Genomic DNA, 24,239 nt, shown 5'->3' on the forward strand with positions numbered 1-24,239 from the left:
AGACTAAAACCGGGTAACAATGCCCTCAACCTTCTGCTACTTGTCCATTAAGGAGCCTGAGGTTAGACCAGCTGTTGTGCAGCCACCACAGGGCCGATAGAGAACGTATCGAGCCTCCTGTGGGTCACGTCCTGCAGGTAGTGGGCTGTGAAGGTCGTTTGATGCTTCCAGACCCCAGCTTGTAGAACCTGCGTCACTGAGAAATTTCTCTTGAATGCCAGGGACGTAGCGATGCTTCTGACATCGTGTGCTCTCGGGCGACGTGACGGAGGAGGGTCTGGATTCAGGGAATGGTGGATGACCCTGCGAATCCAAGCTGAGATGGTGTTCTTAGTGACCCTCCTCTTCGTCCTTCCTGTGCTCACAAACAGGGCTTGCACTCGAGAACGAACTGCAGCTGTTCTCTTAAGATAGAGCCTCAGACTCCTTACTGGGCACAGTAGGAGATGGTCTGGGTCATCTGTTACAGAACGGAGACTCGAAATCCTGAAGGAGTCGAACCATGGGTCCGGAACTCCAGGATTCTGAGTCTTAGCAACAAACTCAGGGACGAACCCGAACGACGTCGTACGAGAGACCATGAAGTTCACTGACTTGCTTGGCCGATGCCAAAGCGAGCAGGAACACCGTCTTCCAAGTCAGGTGACAATCAGAAGCCTGGCGTAATGGTTTGAACGGAGGTCTCTTAAGAGACCTGAGGACACGAACTACATTCCATGGAGGAGGTCTCACTTCCGACTGAGGGCAGGTAAGCTCGTAGCTTCGTATGAGTAGGGAAAGTTCCAGCAAGGAGGAAATGTCTATTCCTTTCAGCCTGAAGGTCAGGCTTAAGGCTGAGCGATAGCCTTTCACTGCCGAGATCGAAAGGGGCATTTCTTCCCGCAAATACACAAGAAACTCCGCTATTGGTGGAATAGTGGCATCGAGGGGAGAGATACCCCTTCCACGACACCAACCACAGAAGACTCTCCACTTCGCCAGGTACACCCCTGCAGATGACTTTCACAGGTGTCGAGACATCCTCTCCGCAACTTGTTGCGAAAAGCCTCTCTCTGTGAGGAGATGCTGGATAGTCTCCAGGCGTGAAGCCGAAGCGATGCTACGGCTTTGTGGAAGATGTTGCAGTGTGGTTGCTTGATTAGCTCGTGTCGTGGAGAAAGCTCTCTCGGGAGTTCCGTCAGGAGCTGCAGAAGGTCCGGGAACCACTCTGCATGATGCCATAGCGGAGCTATTAGGGTCATTGACAGGTTGACCGATAGTCTGGTCTTGTTGAGCACCCTTCTCATCAGACAGAACGGTGGGAAGGTGCAAACGTCGATGTTGTCCCACCGTTGTTGGAAGGCATCTTGCCAGAGTGCCTTGGGGTACGGGACTGGGGAACAGTACAGCGGAAGCTTGAAGTTCAAGGCTGTCGTGAACAGGTCCACCGTCGGGGAACCCCACAAAGTCAGGACTTTGCTAGCTACTAGAGGATCCAAAGACCATTCGGTACTCACTATCTGCGATGCTCTGCTCAGACTGTCGGCGAGCACATTCCTCTTGCCTGGAATGAAGCGAGCCGATAGTGGAATCGAGTGGACTTCGGTCCATCTCAGTACCTCTACTGCAAGATGGGATAGCTGTTGTGAAAAGGTACCTCCCTGCTTGTTGATGTAAGCCACCACCATGGTGTTGTCGCTCGTCACCACCACGGAGTGATCCGCCAGGATCCATTGGAACTGTTGAAGTGCCAGATATACGGCCTTCATTTCTAGCAGATTTATGTAGAGGTACTTTTCTGATTCTGACCATAGGCCTGAGATCCTGTGGTTCAGAACATGGGCCCCCCACCCTTCTTTTGAGGCATCCGAGAACAGCATCAAATCCGGGGGGGAGGACGAGAAGATCCACTCCCTTTCGAAGGTTTCGTCCGTCACCCACCACTGAAGGTCCGTCCGTTCCGCAGGACCCATAGGGACCAGGAAGTAAGGGGAATCGTGGCCTTGATTCCACCGGGACTTGAGCCGCCATTGAAGGGATCTCATCCTGAGGCGGCCGTTTGGAACCAGACGGGCTAAGGAGGAAAGGTGACCTAGGAGACGTAACCACGATTGGGTTGGAAGCTCTTCTCGTCTGAGGAAAGGATCTGCGACCCTCTTCAGTCTTGCTATCCTGTCATCTGATGGAAAAGCTTTGTGGAGATTGGTGTCCAATATCATGCCTAGATATACCAGTCGTTGAGATGGAAGCAGAGAAGACTTCTCGAGATTTACCATGATCCCTAGATCTTGGCAAAGTCCCAGAAGCTTGTCTCGGTGTCGAAGAAGGGTCGACTCCGAGTCTGCCAGGATCACCAGTCGTCCAGATAACGGAGGAGACGGATGCCGATCCTGTGTGCCCACGAAGATATCAGGGTGAACACTCTGGTGAAAACCTGCGGTGCTGTGGAGAGACCGAAACACAGCACCTTGAACTGGTAGATCTTGTTGTCTAGGCTGAATCTCAAGTACTTCCTGGAAGACAGATGGATTGGGATCTGGAAGTACGCGTCCTTCAGATCCAGTGTACACACGAAGTCTTGCGGTCTCACTGCAAGTCTGACCGTGTCTGCTGTCTCCATGCTGAACGGAGTTTGTTTGACAAACTTGTTCAGGGCTGAGAGGTCGATGACGGGTCCCCAGCCTCCAGACGCCTTCTTTACAAGAAAGAGTCGACTGAAGAAGCCTGGGGAGCCGTCGACAACCTCCTGGAGAGCATCCTTCTTGAGCATGGTCTCGACTTCTGCCCGAAGGGCTAGCCCTTTACCGATCCCATGGCATAGGAGCTCAACGACACTGGATTCGCTGTCAGGGGAGGAAGAGATGTCGTGAACGGGACGCGATATCCCTGACTGATCACGGAGATCGTCCAGGAATCGGCCACGAGTTGCTGCCACCTGAATGTGCAACTTTGTAGGCATCCCCCACTGGTGGACATGCAGGGGGATTGCCAATCCTAGTGTTTGCGGCCTCGGCCGCTCCCTCTAGGATTCTTGCCTCCCCTGGAGGACTTTCCCCCCTTCTTGTCTTAGACAGGAAAGGGCTGCTGTTTGGACACCTTTGTCTTTGCTGCCGGAGCAGGTTTCGTCAACTTGGACTGGCGAGGTTGTTGGGGTGCTGGAGGTTTGTAGGGCTTAGATGTAAGAGCCCTTTGGAGGAGAGAATCGTGGTTCGATTTCCTCCACCTCTCAGCTGCCTGTTCCACATCCTTGGGCTCAAACAGGCTCTTTCCTAGGATGGAAGATTGTCTGAGCTTGCAGACATCCACGGCTGGAACCTCTCGATCACCGCATCACGTCGTTTCAAGATCGAGTTTGCCCACAAGCTCGAAACTTGGTGGGCCAGAAACTCGATGGTACGTGTGCCCGAGAGGAGGAAGGTCTCCAGGGCCTTCCTGGTGCTTTCCTTGGAAAGATCCTCGGAACGCAACAGGATGCCCAGAGACCCTAGCCAGACATCCAGCCACGAAGTGGCCTGCATGGCACACTTTGCGACCTTCTCCTGACTCAGGATCTCTGTTGCCGAGAATGTCACCTGCCGGTTGGAGAGTCTCTCAAGAGAGACTCCCCTGGTAAGCTCTTCCATGGAGTGATGAAGAGGAAGAGCTAAACAAGGCTCCTCCATGATCTCGAAGTACCTCCTCTGTTAGACATGAGGAGGTGGGAGGAGCTTGTTACCAGCAGATGAACGGCTGGAGGAGGCGAGTTCCGCAAGCTGGCCCTCAACCTTATCTCTGGCACTCTTCACCCCTTGGGACCAAGGCAGAGCTGCACTGGCCTTAGAGGGTTTTTGAGTGCCATAGACTTGGTCCAGGACCGTGTCCTTGCCTTCACGAGGGGCGGTCTCGGGGTCCTTGAACTTGTTGAGATGCCTCATCAAAGTCAGGACCTGCCAGAAGGCGTTCTCTGAATCATGCTGCTCTCCTCCTGGTGAATTGGCAGCAAAGTCTCCTGTCCCCAACTGCTCTACTTGGGGGGACACGTGGACGTTCTCCTCCTGGGGTCTTGCTGGCTCTGGTCGAATCCTTGAAGAAGACTTCGGGACGGTCTTCGAGTCCTTTGGTTCCCTTCTAGGAGGGATGCCGGACTCCAGCAAAGAAGTCTGAGGGCTCTTCTCCGCCCCAGTACGCGACGATTCTCCTACTCGTGGTGGGGTCTCTCCCATTGGTGCAGTGGGAGAAGGTCTCACCTCGGTAGATTCTCCTGAGGACGGAAAAGCTTCGTCCACAGGAGAAGGAGAGAATGTCTGAGGGGGGGGAAGGAGCCTTCCTTACGGACTTCTTGGGGGCCAGTTTGACCCTAGGAGAAGTCACCACGATCTCTACTCCTCTCTTCCTCTTCAGTGGGGACACTGGTTTGAGATCCAAATCAGCGAAGGCAGGCTTAACAGCCTGGACGACAGCTCTGATAAGGGACTCAAACCAAGGCTGACGACTGACGGACGCAGTGTCAGAGACTCCCACTGGAGGGAAGGGGATCGGGCAATCCTTTGGAGTAGACACCATAGGGTCTGCCGGAAAGGAAGAAGAAGAAGAATGGTGCCTAGACCTCTCTGAAGACTTCCCATCCTCCTACGAGTGTGCTGTCCTACGCTTGCAGGGGGGGGGGGAATCGTGAAGATGATGACCTGGTTGTGAGCGCTCTTGGACTCGCTCGGCTGCTCGCGCTGCGAAACTCGTCGGGAATCGCGCTTGGGGTCGCGCTGGCGCTGGCGCGATGGACAAATCGCAGGTTCGCGCGCGAGCGAGCGGGCACGCGGATATGAAGGCGCGGGAGCGCGTGGGCGTGCAGAGGGCAAGGGGGCACGTGGGCGCACGGGCGAAGGGACACGCGGGTGAGGGTGCGCGTGGGCGCGCAGGCGAGGGCGCACGCGGCCGTAAGGGCGAGCGTTGGCGGCCAGGCGAATGACAGCACGCAGGCGAGCGATGGCGCGTAGGGCGAGAAGGTGAGCGATCGTGCTCAGGAGAGATAGCGCGTGGGCACGTTGGAGACCTTCGGCGAGCAGGATCATGTGCGCTCGGGCGCGCTGAAGAATGCTTGCGCGCAGGCGACAGATCGCGCGGGCGCGCAGGAGATCGCTGGCGCGCGGTCTGGAGAAGGCGGCTGGGGAGCAGGGCCAGCAGGAGTAGAGGAGCGTACCGGGGGCTGCTCGTGGGCATGTGCAGGAGACTTTGCGTGGGCGTGAAGTGTCTCATCCAGCTCTGGAAGGGCGCGAAGGCGAGTGCGCACGATGGGGCGCAGGCAAGGGCTGACTCGTGGGCGAGCTCCGAGGGGGCGCAGGTGATCGCGGGCGAGACGAAGGAAGAGTCTTCTTGCCTGTGCCCAGATCCGGGGATCGTGGGCGCGCGGGCGAACGAGGGCGCGTAGGTGCGCGCTGACGCGCAGGAGAAGATCGCTGACGAGCTGGAGATCGTGGGCGCGCCTGGCGAGTAGGAGAACGCTGGTGCACAGGAGAACGCTGGCGCGTAGGCGAGCGCTTGCGAGCAGGAGAGCGCTGGCGAACAGGAGCACGGTGACGAGCAGGAGAGCGCTGACGAGATGACTCTGCCTCTGCTGCAGGAGATCGCTGGCTCGCAGGAAGGTCCTCAGCAACAGCAGGAGAGCGCTTGCGCGCTACTCGCAGGAGAATATGGGCGTGCAGGTGAAACCTGGTGCTGAAGAGACTTGCTCACATTGTGAGATAAGTCCTCCTGCCCCGAAGGGACCGGAGGCCGTTGGAAAACGGGGTGCGTGGGCGCCCACAGCGCGTCATCTTCCAGGAACGGAGAAGGAAGGTCCACAGGTCTGGCAGGCGTTGGAGATTGCGAACGATCTGCAGAGAGGTCCAAAGATGCAGCTGCAACGGTCAACTCACGTCGAGGAGGAACCTCTGCGGGGGACGTCGAGGGCGAAGAACCAAAGAGGCGCCTCCTAACTCCCTTGTAGGGAGAAGGAAGGCCTCTACGGTGGAGAGGAGGGCGAGCCTTGCGGCGAAGACGACCTCTAGGAGCAGGCACACCATCGTCGGTCCTCCGAAGAGGAGTCTCTGTCAGTGAACTCCCCCGAGGGGGAGAATCACCCGCAGGAGAGACCGTTGGACTCAGCTCCTCCCTCGAAGGATGTTCGGAGGGGGGAACTGAGCCTTCAGCTACATCAGCAACCAAGGCAGGGGTTTGACCCGACCCGTCGGAAGCCTCTGCCACAACAATGTCGACGATAGACAGAGGATCTACCTCCGCTATCACCGGCGACTGCTTGACAGCTGCTCCCAACTGGATCAAGTCAAGCAGGGCTTCCCTGGAGGGCGAACCCTTAAGCCCTAAAGAAGCCCAAAGCTGCAATAAATCATCATTAGATACAGAGTTATTAATATCCTCCCCTGGGAGGAGGAGGAGGAGCTGCCTCGCTATGGGAGGCAACTCCCTCTCCCGAACCCCAAGGTTGGTCAACAAAAGAACGGCCTACGCTACCACTCGCCGGCCTCTCACGAGAGACCTATCGAGTGGGAGCTTCGGATGAGGTTCGGGCAGCGGAAGAAGAGTCCTTGGAACTTTCCTTCTTCAAGGCAACCCTTGAAGGAGAAAGATCCCGCTTAGACTTCTTCTGTTGCCGGGAAAACCTCTCCCACTGGGAGGTAGACCACTCCCTGCACTCACTGCAAACTTTGTCTCTATGACACCGTTGACCTCTGCAGTACGGACACAAGGTGTGAGGGTCCGTCTCGACTGCCGACATAAAAATCCCACAAGGGCGGTCGGGTAAGCCAGGGCACTTCCACATGATAGAGGTAGAGGCCAACTTCCGAACACACTCTGAAAGAAAAAGCAAAAAAGATTAAGGCTGTCAAAAAGCGAGGGTGAGGTAGACACGCCTGACAGTCACCCGAGCCAAATGTGAAGTGAATTAGTTCACCGGTGTGTGAGGGGGGAGGGGTAGCTAGCTACCCCTCCCCTACCCCCTCACTAACTAGCGAGGGGGTAGTAAACCCTCGTTAAAAATCTAATGGCTCGTCATTTCAGCTACGCCGAAAGTAATACCCCATGTAAATAGCGTGGTTTGTATTTCAGTTACGGAACAAATATATTTGTAGACAATTATCCTAATAAGTGATGGGTCCAAAGAAAGTGAATGAAAACATAGGCAGTGAGAAGAAAAAGCACATGATGACAATAGAGGTGAAGTGTGAAATTATAAAAAAAACATGAGCGTGGTGTCTGTGAGTTGGCCAGCCATTACGAGAGGAGTACATCAATGATATGTACCATCCTCAAACAAAAGGATGTTATTAAGGGTACAAAGCCTTTCAAAGGCACAACCATCACGTCTAAGTTACAAACTAATATATATAATGAGATGGCAAGGCTTCTGTTGTTGTGGACTAAAGGAAGCAGCTGGTGGGAGATAGAGTGACAGACAAATCATCTGTGAGAAGGCCAGTGAAATCTACAAAGATTTGAAACAAAGGTAAGCAGCTGACAGTGGGGAGACATCAATGCTAGGTGGAGACCTTCAAAGCTAGTCATGGCTGGTTGGATAACTTTAAAAAGTGAACTTGGATCCACTTGGTTGTGAGGCATGGGGAAGACGTGATAGCCGCAGAGGAGTACGTTGAACGTTTTGCCACACTTGTTGCTGTGGAAGGTTACATCCCCCAACAAGTCTTCAACTGCGGTGAAACTGGCCTATTCTGGAAAAGGATGCCATGGAGGACATGGCAGCAGAGAAGAAGCTGCCAGGCCATAAATCCATGAAAGATAGACTGACTTTAGCCTTGTGTCCTAATGCCAGTGGTGAATTCAAGATCAAGACACTGCTGGTTTATCCCTCCAAAAACCCATGTGTCTCGAAAGTAACAAAATCTTTCAAGAAAAGCTTTAATTGATGTGGCGAGCAAATTAAAAGGCATGGGTTATGAGGCATTTCTTCACAGAATGGGTAAATCTGGCCTTTGGTCCAGCAGTCAAGATATATTTGATGAAGAAAACCTACTATTGAAATGTTTTCTCATTTTAAACAATGCCCCTCACCACCCTCCAGGTCTTGAAGATGATTTTCTCAATGATTTCAAGTTTATTAAGGTCCTCTATCTCCAACGCAGCACCAATCAACTCCTCTAGCCAATGGATTAACAGGTCATTTCAAATTTTAAGAAGCTGTATAAAAAAACATTTGTTCAAAAAAATGTGTTGATGTTACAGATTACACAAACCTCACCCTTCAAGGATTTTGGAATGACCACTTTAACATGGTGAATTGTTTAAAAATTATTGATAAAGCATAGCACGGTGTAATGCATAAAACCTTAAGTTCAGCTTGGAAGAAATTGTGGCATAATTCTATAGATGAAAGGGATTTCGAAGGGTTCAATACCCAACACAACCCCAAACCCATTGTGTTAGAAGAGATTCTCTCTCTCGCAAAGTCCATGGGACTAGAGGTAGAGAAGGCAGATGTGAACGACCTTGTCGAGGAGCATCAAGAAGAGCTTACGACTGAGGAGTTGATTGAGCTTCAGATGATGCAACATTCGGTGTTACATGAGCTTAGTAGCAAGGAGTTGGAACCTGAGGAACTTCTTTCTTCGAGGGAGATTAACCCTGGAACGGTACGGTGGGTCGTCCGCGACCCCGAGCGTCAAAACAAAAGATGTTTTTCTCACGTGACTCACCCCCGTGACTGAATTTGTGGGTGATCGACCTGCAGTCGGTAACTTGCCTACACGCTCTAGTAGTGTCCAGACGTGCTTCGCTGTAGCTGTACTCCTTCCCAGATTTCTGAGACGCATCGGGGTCGAGCGCGACCGAGTTTACCCTTCTAAGGTAAGTTGCATAATTATCAAAGTTATTACGTATTATGATATTGTCGTAGAATGGTGCAACTTGTATAGGTTATCAGTTGTGGAAAGTCTTGGTGGATGGTTTGGCTACCATGTGCATGATTTTTTTTTTTAGTTGAAATGTCGTTCATCACCACGAGGACCATTTTACCGCGAGTGCCCCTTTTTCAGTTTTTTTTCATTTTTTGGCCAAGTCATTTTTCCGTAAGAAATTACCAAATGGTGTCGCAAAACTTTTGCTTTTTTAGTGTTGGAAAGTGTGTCTAGATGATCTGGCTACCCATGCGTGACTTTGTTTTTGTCAGATACGCCGTAGATATTGGTATGTGGGGTATTTTCCTGCGGTTGCCAATTTCTGTTTTTTTTTCAATATTTGTAAAAATTTACTACGTATTAAGGAATTGCCATATATTATTGATTTTTTTTCATGTTTATTTGTTAGAAAGTGTGTCTTGATGGTTGGGCTAACACGTGCATGTCTTTTTTTTTATCTGAGATGCCGTATATTAGAATGTTGGCCATTTTTCCGCAAGTGCCCCTTTTTCAGTTTTTTAATTTCTTGGCTAAGTCATTTTTCCGTGAGAAATTGGCAAATAGTATCGCAAAACTTTTATTTTCATAGCATTAGAAAGTGTGTATAGATGATCTGGCTACCCATCCGTGACTTTGTTTTTGCCAGATACGCCGTAGATATTGGTATGTAGCATATTTTCCTGCGGTTGCCAATTTCTGTTTTTTTTTTTCAATATTTGTAAAAATTTACTACGTAGTAAGGAATTTCCATATAGTATTGATTTTTTTTCATGTTTATTTGTTGGAAAGTGTGTCTTGATGGTTGGGCTACTACGTGCATGTCTTTTTTTTTATTTGAGATGCCGTATATTAGAATGTTGGCCATTTTTCCGCGAGTGCCCCTTTTTATTTGTTTTGCATTTTTTTGCTTAGTCATGTTACCGTAAGGAATTGGCAAGTAGTGTCCCAAAACTTATATTTTTATAGCGCTGGAAAGTGTTTATAGATGATCTGGCTACCCATGCCTATCTTTTTTTTAGCCAGATATGGCGTATATATAGGTATGTGTTCGATTTTCCTGTGATTGCCATTTTTTCGTTTTTTCCCATTTCTTTCAAAATTACTACGTACTAAAGAACTATCACAGAGTAATGATTCATTTAGATGTTTATTTGTCGGAAAATGTGCCTTGATGGTTTGCCTAGCACGTGGCTGAAATTTTTTTTTTTCTGAAATGCCCACCATTAGCTCGTTGCCATTTTTCATCGAGTGCCCCTTTTTATTTGTTTTGCATTTTTTTGCTTAGTCATGTTACCGTAAGGAATTGGCAAGTAGTGTCGCAAAACTTATATTTTTATAATGTTGGAAAGTGTTTCTAGATGATCTGGCTACCCATGCCTATCTTTTTTTTAGCCAGATATGGCGTATATATCGGTATGTGTTCGATTTTCCTGTGATTGACATTTTTTCGTTTTTTCCCATTTCTTTCAAAATTACTACGTACTAAGGAACTATCACAGAGTAATGATTCATTTAGATTTTTATTTGTCGGAAAATGTGCCTTGATGGTTTGCCTAGCACGTGGCTGAAATTTTTTTTTTTTTGAAATGCCCACCATTAGCTCGTTGCCATTTTTCATCGAGTGCCCCTTTTTATTTGTTTTGCATTTTTTTGCTTAGTCATGTTACCGTAAGGAATTGGCAAGTAGTGTCGCAAAACTTATATTTTTATAGTGTTGGAAAGGGTTTCTAGATGATCTGGCTACCCATGCCTATCTTTATTTTTAGCCAGATATGGCGTATATATAGGTATGTGTTAGATTTTCCTGCGATTGCCACTTTTTCGTTTTTTCCCATTTCTTTCAAAATTACTACGTACTAAGGAACTATCACAGAGACATGATTCCTCTAGATGTTTATTTGTCGGAAAATTTTGTTTACTTCTCTTTTGATTGAATATCATCAAATTTTTTTTAGCTAAAATATTATATTGTTTTACAACTTTTTTTTTTCGATTTTATTTCCCTTCAAAAAAATTTTTTTGGGTCAGAATTCTAATTTTATAGTCGTAAAATAATCGACAATCATCCAGCAACCCACCATACAATAATTAGATTAGTAAATAACACCTTGAAATTGACATACCCTTCCTACATTTCAGGTGGCAGATTAGGGAGTCTGAGTCAGTGTGGTTGGCGGCCATTTTGTGGACATATCCGAAGCGTAAGTTGCCCTATCTATATATATTCTTGTACCCTATAGAATTTGTGATATTTTGGTATATTTTTACCTGCATAAATATCATATTATATATTAAATATATGTATTTTTTTTACGAAATTTCTAAGTACTCAAAAAATGACCTTTAGATATGGCCCCTGATATAAATGTAATTTACAAAATAATGAAGATTTTTTTACATATTTCTATTTTAGGATAACATATGTTTATTCCCTAAAAAAATTAGCCACTTCCTATTTCATTTGGGTACCCAAAAAAATTCATGAAATTTGGACAAATATTTTTGGCCAAAAAAAGGTACCCTTTTTTTTCATTTCAGATCTTCACCTCCATGGGTCCGACTTCATCCAAAATACATCAGATGTGTCCTAAACATTCAAGAATGAATTCCTAGAAGGATTTGTGTATATATGTATAAATTTTTTTTTATGAATTTTTATGTAAGGTCTTCTTTTTTTTCTACTTAATTTTTAAAAAAAATTATAATAAATAGTTTTTCTGCAAATGAGTAGTATTTATCTTTACAGTAGTTTTAAGCATTCATTGAATTTTTTTTTGGCAAAAAAAAAAAGAGGAGGTTACTGCAAAAACAGATTTTTCAAGAATTTTTTTTTGTGTCGGGGTCGCGCGCGACCGAGTATACCCATAAAGGGGTGTCCGAGGAGCGTACCTATCCAGGGTTAAGGAAGTGTTGGCTAAGCGGCAGGATGTTTATGATTTCATTGAAAAGAGACACCCTGATAAATCGTCTACTGGTTGTGCTTCAGCTCTTTCAACCAACACTTGTCCAATTCATTTCCACAACATTTTGAAAGGGAGACAGAAAAGAAGCTCCTTGGATACGAATTTTCTTAAAAGGCCTGCAGCAACTGAGTGAGGCAAAATGAGCAAAGACTAATGAAGAACAGCAGCAAGTGAAAGTGAGACAAAAAGAGCTAAGAAAAAAATGAAGAACAGTAAAAAAAATAAAAAAAAGTAGATAAGAATAAAACTTAAAAAATTCAGCTAAGTTCAGTTAAGTTCATTCTAATTTTAAGTGTTACGCTACGTAGTGTAAGGATCGTTGTAAATACCGTACATGTACAGTTCAATTCTCTCCTTCCCTTCCTCCATCCCCCATTCTCCGCACACACTGCTGTTAGCAGCTATCGTCTGTCCCGAAGGTAAGAACTCCATAATAAAAACCACATTTTATTGCAGATGACAGTACAGCAATCACTTATATAAGTTTGTGAGTGTATTTAAAGTACTATAGCAATTAAAAACATGCTTTTCCATTGTTTTATAATTGATTTGGGTGTTTTTAAGAGGGCGGGAATGGACTAAATTTTTTTCAGTTATTTTATATGGGAAAAATTGACTTGCGTTATGAGCTTGGTCATGGAATATCTTATGCTCGTATGTCAAGGTATTACAGTAATGCCTCACAATACGAAATTAATTGTTTCCGGAGTGGCTTTTGTATCGTGATTTTTTTGCATTATGAGTCGCCCTTTCTATGTAAATTGCCTAATTTGTTCAAAACCCTACAAAAATACCATATAAAATTTCATCGTAAGGCTAAACTGTACTAAACATAATGAAATACATCCATTTGGTTCATTCAATGCATAGCCTAACTGTTAATAACCTGTAAATGAAATGTATAATTAGAACAGATAGTACAGTAATGCAATTATAAATAGAAAATACAGTAACACAAATGTGGAACCTTACCTTTGGAGTGAGACGATGTTCGAAAGCAAAAATGGCAGGGCAGCAGAGGAGGATGACAAATGGTAGAAAACCTTAACAAGTGGCAGAAAACATAAACATTTAACTTTACGAAACACACTAATAAATTGCAAAAAACATTAACGCAACTTTACGAAACACATTAACAAAGGGCAGAAAATATTAACACTTTATGATATACTTAAAATTAAATTTAATCATTTTTTTTTGCCTTTTTCTAATTTTATATTTTTTCTCTATGTTTTGTATTTTCTAAATTTAATAATTTTCTTCATCACTTCGGCATTCTTTTTATCCTCTTCAGCTTCCTCTTGGCCTACTAGTATCAAATGCTTCTTTAATAAATATCTATCCAAGGAAGCTTGTTTCTGCCTACTTCTTAAAATGTTCCTGAAATAACTCGGGCAAACGTCATATACGTAGTAAAGGAGCATGACCTGTAAGAACCTTTTCTGGGTATCTTTTCCACAAAAGCCGCCATTTTATGTTAGCAAGCTAGACACTTCTAAATTTCTGCCATGGTCATAGGGTCATCCTCTTCCTCGCCACTAGAGAACTGTTCCTGAACTTTGTTCAGTTGCATGGCTTCCAACTCCTTCAGGTCATCCATCGTAATCTTTACTTGGTGCTCCTCGAGAAGCTCATTAATGTTGTCCTCATCGACTTCCAGATCCATGGATATCCCGAGTCTAAAAACCTCAGCGATCTCATGCTACAGAACAGGTTCAGGATAGTCAACATTTTTGGCTTCGACTTCATCTTGGCCTACATGGAAACCCTCGAAATCTCGTGCGGAGACGGCATCAGGCCGCCTCGAAACTTCCCGCTAAGCTATATCAACAAGTCAGGCATATCACAACATCAAAATACTCTGTCCAAAATTCATGTAGGGTGAGGTTTATGCTGTCAGTGATTTTGAAACATACCTTGAAGAGATATTTTGTATAAAGCTTCTCAAAGTTTGAAATCACTTGCTGGTCGATGAACTGGAGTAGAGGGATGGTGTTAGGTGGAAGACAGAGAACCTTGATGAAGGAAAACGCTAGGATATCTTCCTAAAGGCCAGGAGGGTGAGCAAGGATACTGTCCAACACCAGGAGGAATTTCAGAGGGAAGCACTTCTCTCCCAAATAATTTTTCACAGTCGGGCCGAAACATAGATTTACCCACTCGGTGAACAAGCGTCTTGTTACACAGGCTTTTGTAGCAGCCCTCCATAACACCGGAAGCTTCTCCTTAATCACTTTGTGGCCTTGAAGGCTCAAGGAGTTTCAGAGCAATACAATCCCCACTGGCATTTGTACAGAATGCAAGGGTAAGCTTGTCCTTCATAGGTTTATGCCTGGGTAGCTTCTATTGTTCCACCAGGATGTACGTCCGGCAAGGCATTTTCTTCCAAAAGAGCCCAGTTTTGACATAGTTAAAGACTTGCTGGGGACTGTAGCCTTCCTGGAGAGTCAACTCATTGAATGTCTTAACAAAAGTTTCGGCCGCTTTCGCGTCCGAGCTGGCAGCCTCCCAATCCCGCACCACCGAATAAAGCCAGCCCATCTCTCAAATTTTTCAAACTACCCCCGAGAAACTTTGAGCTCTGGGGTTGCCTGCTTCGATGTCATTTCTCCTGCGTTGTCTTTGGCCTGAGCACGCACGAGATCACCAAAAATAGCGCTGGCCTTCAGGCAGATTATCGTCTCGGTGATCGTATCTCCAGCTATTTCTTTATCCTTAATCCAAAATAAAAGCAGTCTCTTGATCTCATCATGGTCATGGCTCCTCTTGCTGGAGAAAACAGTCGCACCCTTGGAAGGTGTTGCTGCTTTGATAGCTTACTTGGGTTTAAGTATGGTTCCTATTGTTGACAGAATTCGACCGAACTCCTTACCAATCACACTTAACTGCATGCCAGCCTCATACTTAATTATCTCAAGCTTCATCTCCATAGCAAGCATCCTCTTCTTCTTTCCCTGCACATCCGCAACTTTCTAGGGACCCATGGCTAATAACGTGAAAGTTGAATAATGCAACACGATACAGTTCAGTAACTAAAGCATGAAAGCAAAATTACCTGCACGAATTTAATGTGAACAATAGCACTGCCGAAATTAAATGATCGAGGGATGCCGATACGTAGATGCATGATGGGATAGATGCTGACCAATAGGAGAGCAGGATTTTATGGCAGTAACTAGTATCCGAATAGGGAGATAATCAATGGGAGTGTGGGAGGAAGGCGGCGAGTTTACAGGTGGCAATGTGCGAATTTTAAAATTTATCTCTGCGGAGGTCAGGCTCTCGTACCATACCTAATTTTGTAGCATGAAAGACTTTTCGCAATATGAGTCAGAAAAATCTTTGAATCTCATTTCGCAGCTTGAATTTTTCTTATGTAGAAGCTTTTGTATCAAGAGGCATTACTGTACTGTACTATATAACCAAAAAATTAATGCTGAATCCTGGAATGGTGCAAAATGGGTTCATGCCATATAAATACTACAGTGCATGTTAAAGTTGATATTAAAAAGTTGGATGGATTATACAGTAATACCTCCATACAAAAACAATTTGTTCCAGAGTGGCTTTCGTATCATGATTTTTTCATATAATAAGGGCAGTTTTACATGTAAATCGCTTAATTCTTTCTAAGCCCTACAAAAACACAGTAAATCTTATAATAAAGCTATAACTACAATGAAAAGGGATTTTGACAAAGGAAAAATCTATTTCTGGGCGAGGGACCTGTGTCGCCCAGTGAAATGCTCCTTATAGCACCATTTCTAAGGTATAAATACTGCTAAATATACCAGAGAAAAAGTTGCATGGAATGCCAGGAATATACCCAGCTCGCTCACCCTTATAGGGTGTCGGTATAGTAACTGGGGCGTGTTAAAACCACTTCCAGAGGTCCCTTACCAATTAGTCTTCTCCTTCCTTGATATCCCACTATACTACGAGGTGCCGTTCTACATCCGACTACTGCCCGCTCCTACGGCTACTGCCCTCTACCACCACTACCACCCATGCACCTCCCATCATTCCTAATAGCACCCCAAGCTTGGGCCTGCCTAGGGTGAGGAAAAAGGGGGTGGGTTCACTGGGCGACACAGGTCCCTCGCCCAGAAATAGATGTTTCCTTTGTCAAAATCCCTTTTCTGGGCGAGAGACCCGTGCCGCCCAGTGAAATGCTCCTTTAGCACCATTTCTAAGGTATATAACTGCTATATATTACCAGAGAACAAATTGCATAGGAATGCCAGGTTGAACCCAGCTCGCTCACCTACATAAGGTGTCGATATAATACTGGGGCGTGATAATTCACAACCAGAGGCCTCGCACCATTTAGATATCTCCTGTCAAAATCCCCGAATAGCGAGGTGCTGTTCAACATCCTACTACTACTAGCAATCCCACGCCAGTGACGTCACTCCTTTCATAGCACGCAGCTTGCTAGCCGTATTTTGCCTTGTGTGTGAATTTCGCTGGTTTTTTTCTGGATTTACCTCAAGATGTCCGACTCCACTGTCACTACATCTAAGTTAAGTACCAGATCTATGAGTTTTGAGATTTTGGAGGGGGCCTTGCCCCTTTTTGTTTATATTATTCAGCTTTATTATTCACGACCTTGCGTGGGTCTCTCATGGCGCTCGGCTCCCTCCTCTCTCTCTCTCTCGTTCGTTCTTAACGATTTTCAATAAGTCCTCCATACTGATTGTTTCTCGTTATGAACCTTATGGATAGCCACGGTTCACACACCGCATTAATTTTATATTGTCCTGTTTTTATGATAACAGTTATTACATATACGTGTGCATATTTTCGGTAGGTTGGCATGCCTGATTGCCTTCGGCGTTCTATTCCACATATTATTACTTGGATTTTTTACGTTCGCATGCCACGGACTTGCTTATCATTTTAACGTCATTCGTTTGGTTGCATTAGTTCGAGGGGCTTTCATGAGTCAGATATTACATTTTAGTTTTCATTTTGTTAGCACTTCACTGACTCTGTGTTATGTTGGTAGCCCTGCCTACTCCCAGCCCCGTCAGGCTTGGTTTTCTCCTGTCTCATGTTCGCTCCCTCGTTTGTTTTACTATTGATGTATAGCTAATTTTATTATTATTATTATCATCCAGCATGCCTTCCTATCTTATTTTACCATGTGTTATGTTTATTATAGTGTTATTAGTCTTTCTGCGTGATCATATCAATCGTGGGTCTGGCAGGTTGGTATACCTGCTATCGCCCCACTCCTAGCCTCCTCCCGCCGATACCCCACCCCAGGGTTCCCTCCCTCTCTTTCTCCCGATCGAGTTTGAGTTACTTTATAGCGCTATGTACCCCTCCCGAGGGTTTCCGCTTTGCACGGGCGGTTACCGTTGATCTGTGAGGCATACTATTATTATATATACATTAACGTACATTACTTACTCTTTCCACTACTCTACCCGGTTGTAGTCGTTTTCTTTCCGTCGCTCGTTTGGCCAACGATTGGCGGGAAGTTTTCGGCTCGGTCCGTGGTACCTCGTTATGTTATTTTACTTATTTTATTAAGTTTTGTACGTGCTACTCCCTCTCGGTCCCGCACGTCACGGACCCATTTAAGATCCCTTCCCCCTCTCTAGTGTCACGCACCTCACGGACCTCATATAGATATATATATATATATATATATATATATATATATATATATATATATATATATATATATATATGTATAAAGACTTTCACTACGGGATCCCCGGAACTAGCTTTTATTCATTACCATCCGGTCGAGTTGTTTAGTTGAGCCCCGAAGCCAACGTTATGCATTATTACTTGGATTCCCTTTATATTTTAATCACATATATCTATTATATACGATCCTAGTTCTCGACCTTGCCTTCCATCTTTGATATGATCACGTTTACGGTCTGACTTAATTTAATTTAATAATTTTACAATCAAATAGATCTGTTATTTTGATTTTTTAAACACCAGGGCCCCCGGGGGGTCACCTATTTTACCTTCATTCAATTTTTAAGGCATTTATATATGAATAGTTTTTATCATGTATTTGATATATGACTTATTTAGCACCCCGGGGTCCCCTATTTGCCTTCATTCAATATATTCAAGGCATTTATATGAATAGTTTTATCATGTGTTGGATATATATATATATAGAATTGCAGCACCCGGGCCCCCGTGCCCTTCATTTGCTTCCATTCAAGATAATTATAGCTATATATATTAAAATTTATCATCATGATATTAACTTTTATAATATTTAAGCACCGGGGCCTCCGGCCCCTAATTGCTTTCCTTTAAGATACTCATGTATCTTTTATCTTACAGACTGTCCGCTGTGCGATGACGGCATGTGCCGCTGTTCTCCACCAACCCTGCGGCCATGATGTGTGTCGTTCGCACGCTCACTGCTCTCTTCAAGTGGATGACCTAGCTGTTTGGCATCCGGAAAATTGTGTAGTCTGCTACAAATTGACCTCCACTCTAACATCTGACTCGGTGAGTGCATTTACATTAATACAGACTTGTGGGGAGTTATAATTTATTTTAATGTTCTCTTTTAATCTTTTTATTATTTTAAGGCCACAGTCCTCTGGACTTCCCGCATGCCTTTTACGTGCCTACGAAGTCCTTGGACTTCTCCACTTTTTCTTTGGCACTTTTATTCCTCGCTAATAGTCTGTTCTCTTTCAGAGCACCCAGCTTGAAAAGGACACAGCCTGAGCTACCCTCAAGATCTGGATTGGCGGGTTCGCCCGCAACGTGAAGGCCAAACAGCCTTATATCCTTTCTGAGGAATGGTGTTCCCGCCTCTACCCCAATGCTAAAACATCGGCTGCGGTCCCCAAAGAGCTGGCGGACCCGATCATCGAGCGCATTGAATCTCTTCTTCTGGCCCCGGACCAAGGGGAGACGGGCGGCACCCTAACTGAGGACGTCGCTACCCTCAACCTCGATGTGGAACCCATGGCTCTGGATGATCCCGACGCAGGTAGGGACGTAGGTGAGTCAGGTGGTTCCCGGGCTAAGGTTCCTCTCCCTAGCCCGGCTTTCTCTTCTACTTCCAAACACTCTTCTTTTCAAGGTTTTCCGGGGACAACCGGGACTGATCTCAGCTCCCGGCCTGTTTCCCCCAAAGTGAAGGCTCATCGTAAGCCTTTATATAAGACTCACAAGTCTTCCCAAGACCACAAGCCTTCGAGATCATCATCCTCGAAGGCTAAATCCTCCTCCACCAGAGTCTCTCAAGACCCAATTGCTGTGCCCTCAACCTCTCAAGGAGTAGTCTCCGTTCCGGCACCTGTTCCCCCCCAGGCGGGATCATTTAACGTGGAGGATTTTTCTGAGAAACTGTTTGCTCGTTTTGAGTCGATGCTATCGTCTCATACGAAGCAATCGCAAGAGAGGATAGCTTCTGTAGTACAAGGCCTCATGAGCTTGGGGCTACCACAACCACAACAGCAATACCCCATCCCGACACCTCCAAGCTTCCTCCTTTCAATAAGAATAACCCTTGGAGGTTAGCATTGCATGCCCCCTTCTCGGAGGGTATGCTGTCAATCGAGGGTTTCGGTACTCGGCCTCTTACGGATTACGAAATGTACCAGCCGGGTCTTGAATTACCCTTCCCCGGCTACGCTCGCCTCATGGAAGAGGCTCTAATCCGTTTAGATAAGGTCCCAAAGGAAACTGTTATTTTTCCTAAGGAACAGGCACAGTCTGTCTTGGTCCGAGTGTTCAATGAGTGGGACTGCTTGAACACAATGCTTACGGCCTACAAAAGTTCGTATACTGTACTATGTTTGTGGCCGACGACCAGACCCCTACACCATGTGCGACCAAGATCTTAGAGTCGGTCTTCCAGGCTATCAAAGACGAGAAGCCTTTACCCCAACTCAGGGAGACCGACTTAACCTCCCTTCTCTTTCCGGGAGACAGTGAATGTTGGCGGAATGCCCCAGCTACCTTTTTCAGTAGGTAAGTTGAGCCCGGACTGTGCCTCGATGCAGTTCAGCGAACGGCTTCCCAAACTCCCGGAGTTTCTTATTAAATTAGAATTTGATTCTAGGTGCAGATTCGGCAGGTCTCTCAATTCGGTTGCCCTTTCCGAATTGACCGTCGCCACTTACAACGAGGAGGACCTCCTTAAGGTCCTCACTAAGTCATTACTGCAAAACTTCATGGCTGACGCCTATGATTTTGCAAACGCCAAGACCCGTTGTCGACGACACGTCCTCTCTGAAGCCACCATTAGGCACGAACCTAATAGGCTCATCAAAGCTCCAGTCTGGGGCCCGGATCTTTTCCCGGAGGATTTGGTTAACTCGGTCCTTAGCGAGGCAGCTAGGGCCAACCAAAACCTCAAAGTTAGATGGGGCCTCGTTCCAAAGAGGAAATATGAGCCTACTGGTACCCCAATCCGAGGTAGGAAGAGATTGAGGCCTTTCCAATCTTCCCAATTCAGGGTTCAACCGGTCTCAGTCCAACCGGCTCCCCAAGGTCCCCAGCCTTCTACATCAAAGGGCCAACAGCAAGAACAATACGTCCTGGTCCCTCAGTCTCAGATCGCCTCGACTTCCTTCTCCCCCGCCTTTAACCCCACTTATGAGGCTCAGGGCTCTTTCCGTGGCTACCAGCGTCACAGGGGTTCCAGGGGTGCCTTTCGTGCCCGAGGTAGCGGAAGGGGTTACCACCGAGGCAAGTCTTCCCGTGGAAGCAGAGGAGGCAATTCATCCTCCACCCATTGATTAGCCGCAGGTAAGAGGGAGACTGTACATGTTTCGAGACCGTTGGAAGTTCAGCGATTGGGCTTCCAGCATTATCTCCAAAGGACTAGAGTGGAGCTGGATACAGGGACCTCCTCCACCGAACAGCTTTTACCAACTGCCAACAGAAGAACTACGTTCCTTCACGAAAGATCTGCTACAAAAGAATGCGATCCAAAGCATACGTCGCTTAAGATTTCAAGGACGCTTGTTCAGCGTGCCAAAGAAAGGCTCAGACAAACGAAGGGTAATCCTGGACCTGTCTCGTTTAAATTCCTTCATTCGTTGCGACAAATTCCATATGCTTATCGTCTTGCAAGTGCGGACCTTACTTCCCCGTGGGGCCGTCACCACCTCCATCGATCTTACCAATGCCTACTATCACGTTCCAATAGCAAGGCATTTTTGTCCTTTTCTGGGCTTCAAGCTAGGCAAACAAGCCTATGCATTCAAAGTGATGCCGTTCGGGCTCAACGTAGCACCCAGAATCTTCACCAAACTAGCAGAGACAGTAATTCAAGAGCTTCGAACTCAGGGGATACAGGTAGTGGCCTATCTAGACGATTGGCTAATCTGGTCAGACAATGCCCAGAATTACCGCATAGCAACGAACAAAGTCCTCACCTTCCTTCGACAACTGGGATTCCAAGTCAACTTCGAGAAATCCCGCCTGGTCCCGGAGACCAAGTTTCAATGGCTAGGACTACAATGGGACCTATGCTCCCATACGTTGTGCCTCCCCAAAGCCAAAAGAAAGGAGATTGCGAGGAATACAAGACAATTTCTCAGGGAGAAGTTGACCTCCAGAAGGAACCAAGAGAGGATCCTAGGTTCCTTGCAGTTCGCCTCCGTGAAAGACATCGTTCTAAGGTCCAAACTCAAGGACATAAACAGAATGTGGCGCTCCAGAGCAACCGCAAAACGCCGAGACAGACGTGCTCGCCTTCCCCCAATCCTGAGAAAAAGTCTACAGCCTTGGACGAAGATCAAGAATCTCTCCAAGTCGGTTCCCTTACAACATCCGGTCCTGGGACTCGTCGTTCACACAGACGCCTCCTTAACAGGGTGGGGAGGTTACTCCCAGCACAAGAAAGTCCAAGGGTTATGGTCACCGGTCATCCAACAAATGCACATGAACGTCCTAGAGGCCATGGCAGTCTTCCTCACTTTAAAACGTCTCAATCCAGCCAGGAATCTCCATATCAGACTGGTTCTCGACAGTGCAGCCATAGTACACTGCCTCAACAGAGGAGGCTCCAGATCAGCCCAAATAAACCACATCATGTTGAAGATTTTCTCCATGGCGGCAATGTACAAGTGGCACCTGTCAGCAGTCCATCTAGCAGGAGTCCGGAATGTGGTAGCGGACTCACTTTCCCGGACGACTCCGCTAGAGTCAGAATGGTCACTAGACAATCGATCTTTCCAGTGGATACTATCTCAAGTCCCGGGTCTCCAGGTGGATCTGTTTGCGACGGAATCCAATCGCAAACTAGATTGTTACGTAGCCCCCAACCTGGACCCTCAGGCTTATGCCACGGACTCTATGATTCTAGATTGGAATACCTGGAAGACGATTTATCTGTTTCCTCCGGTGAATCTCCTACTGAAAGTTCTGCACAAACTCAGATCCTTCAAAGGTCAAGTGGCTCTCGTAGCCCCCAACTGGCCCAAGAGCAATTGGTTCCTCTTGTTGCTAGAACTAGGTCTCCGCCCCCGGCGGATTCCCAATCCGGTGCTAACACAGACAGTACAAACTCGCAATGTGTTCACTTCCTCAAGGATTCTGAATGCCCTAACTTTATGGACTTCATGAAGTTCGCAGCCCAACGAGGTGCAAACATTGATCCTTTGAATACTATTTTCCTGGAATCTGACAAAAGGGAATCTACTCTCCGTCAATATGACTCAGCTGTCAAGAAATTAGCTAAGTTCTTGAAAGATTCCCAAGTTGAGAAAATGACAATGAACCTAACTGTGACATTCTTCAGAACTCTCTTCGAATCAGGCCTGGCGGTCAATACCATTACTACAATCAAGTCAGCTTTAAAAAAGATCTTCCATATTGGTTTTGACATTGATTTAACAGATTCATATTTCTCATCCATTCCGAGAGCTTGTGCCAGACTAAAACCTTCCACTCGCCCTAGCGCAGTTTCCTGGTTTTTGAACGATGTTCTTAAGCTAGCCTCTGGCACCCCAAATGAATCCTGTAACTATATGGCATTATTAAGAAAGTCACTTTTTCTTTTGAGCCTCGCCTCTGGCCCCAGAATCTCAGAATTGTCAGCCTTATCTAGAGACCCAGGTCATATAGAGTTTCTCTCTTCAGGTGAGGTCCTTCTCTCCCCTAACAAAGTGTTCCTGCCTAAAAATGAGGATCCCCAGAACAGGTGGTCCCCCTGGAAGATTGTTCCACTTCCTAGGGATCCATCCCTGTGTCCAGTTACCACCCTGAAATCCTACTTAAGTAGAACTTCCACTACAACCACAGGGCCCTTATTTATTAGAGAGCACAGAGGAACTATTACCCTTAAGGGAATCAGGCAACAAATTCTTTATTTTATTAAACAAGCTAATCCTGAATCATTCCCACATGTCCATGAAATTCGAGCTGTGGCTACCTCAATTAATTTTTTCCACCATATGAAATTTGATGATCTCTCAAAATATACGGGTTGGAAGTCCCCTAAAGTTTTCAAGTGCCACTACCTAAAACCTTTAGAAGCTCTTAGATTTGCCACAGTAGCTGCTGGGAATATAGTTCCTCCCGAAGGTACTGAGTCCTAATCACAACGTCTTGCTCTGTCCTCTTTCCCTCCTGCCTGGCTTACCTGTTGTTCCTACCTGTTTTGTTTACCCTGATGTATTATTTTATTATTCAATTGATCAATTTCACGAATTGTTTTGATTTCACTTGTTCTTGAAATCCCCGAGCTGATCTTCTTTTGTTATGTTAACTATTTATATCTATGATTGAATGCTTTACTTTGCATTTTGATTACCAAGCTGTATTATCATTATTCATACCTGTTGACTTTTACCTACGGGTTTCATTTTGATTATGTACCATGTCTAATTATCACTGTCATTTACATGTTGATCTATTTTACGGGTTTCCACATCCCTCCTTTTTTATATTAAAACTCATCAGCTATGTTAATTTTGTGTTATTCCCTTCAGGTAGTTAGCCATATTGGGTCCCCATTCTCTGGTACGATTTCACTGGGCGGCACGGGTCGGAGCCCAGAAAAGGGATTTTGACGTAGGAAAAATCTATTTCTGGGCGAGAGACCCGTGCCGCCCAGTGAACCCACCCGTCCCTCCCTAATTGGGCCCCAATCTGGGGTGCTACAAGGAGTGACGTCACTGGCGTGGGATTGCTAGTAGTAGTAGGATGTTGAACGGCACCTCGCTGTTCGGGGATTTTGACAGGAGATATCTAAATGGTGCGAGGCCTCTGGTTGTGAATTATCACGCCCCAGTATTATATCGACACCTAATATAGGTGAGCGAGCTGGGTTCAACCTGGCATTCCTATGCAATTTTTTCTCTGGTAATATATAGCAGTTATATACCTTAGAAATGGTGCTAAAGGAGCATTTCACTGGGCGGGACGGGTCTCTCGGCCAGAAATAGATTTTTCCTTTGTC

The 24,239-nt window shown here is 46.1% G+C and overlaps 1 protein-coding gene across 4 annotated transcripts in view; it reads right to left on the reverse strand.

Moving 5' to 3' along the window:
* LOC137625967 (late secretory pathway protein AVL9 homolog) overlaps nt 1-24,239 on the reverse strand; it is a 463,937-nt gene that overhangs the window by 112,242 nt on the left and 327,456 nt on the right. The gene's annotated exons all lie outside the window — the stretch shown is intronic.

Source organism: Palaemon carinicauda, chromosome 33 (assembly GCF_036898095.1).
Source record: "Palaemon carinicauda isolate YSFRI2023 chromosome 33, ASM3689809v2, whole genome shotgun sequence".
Lineage (NCBI taxonomy): Eukaryota > Metazoa > Arthropoda > Malacostraca > Decapoda > Palaemonidae > Palaemon > Palaemon carinicauda.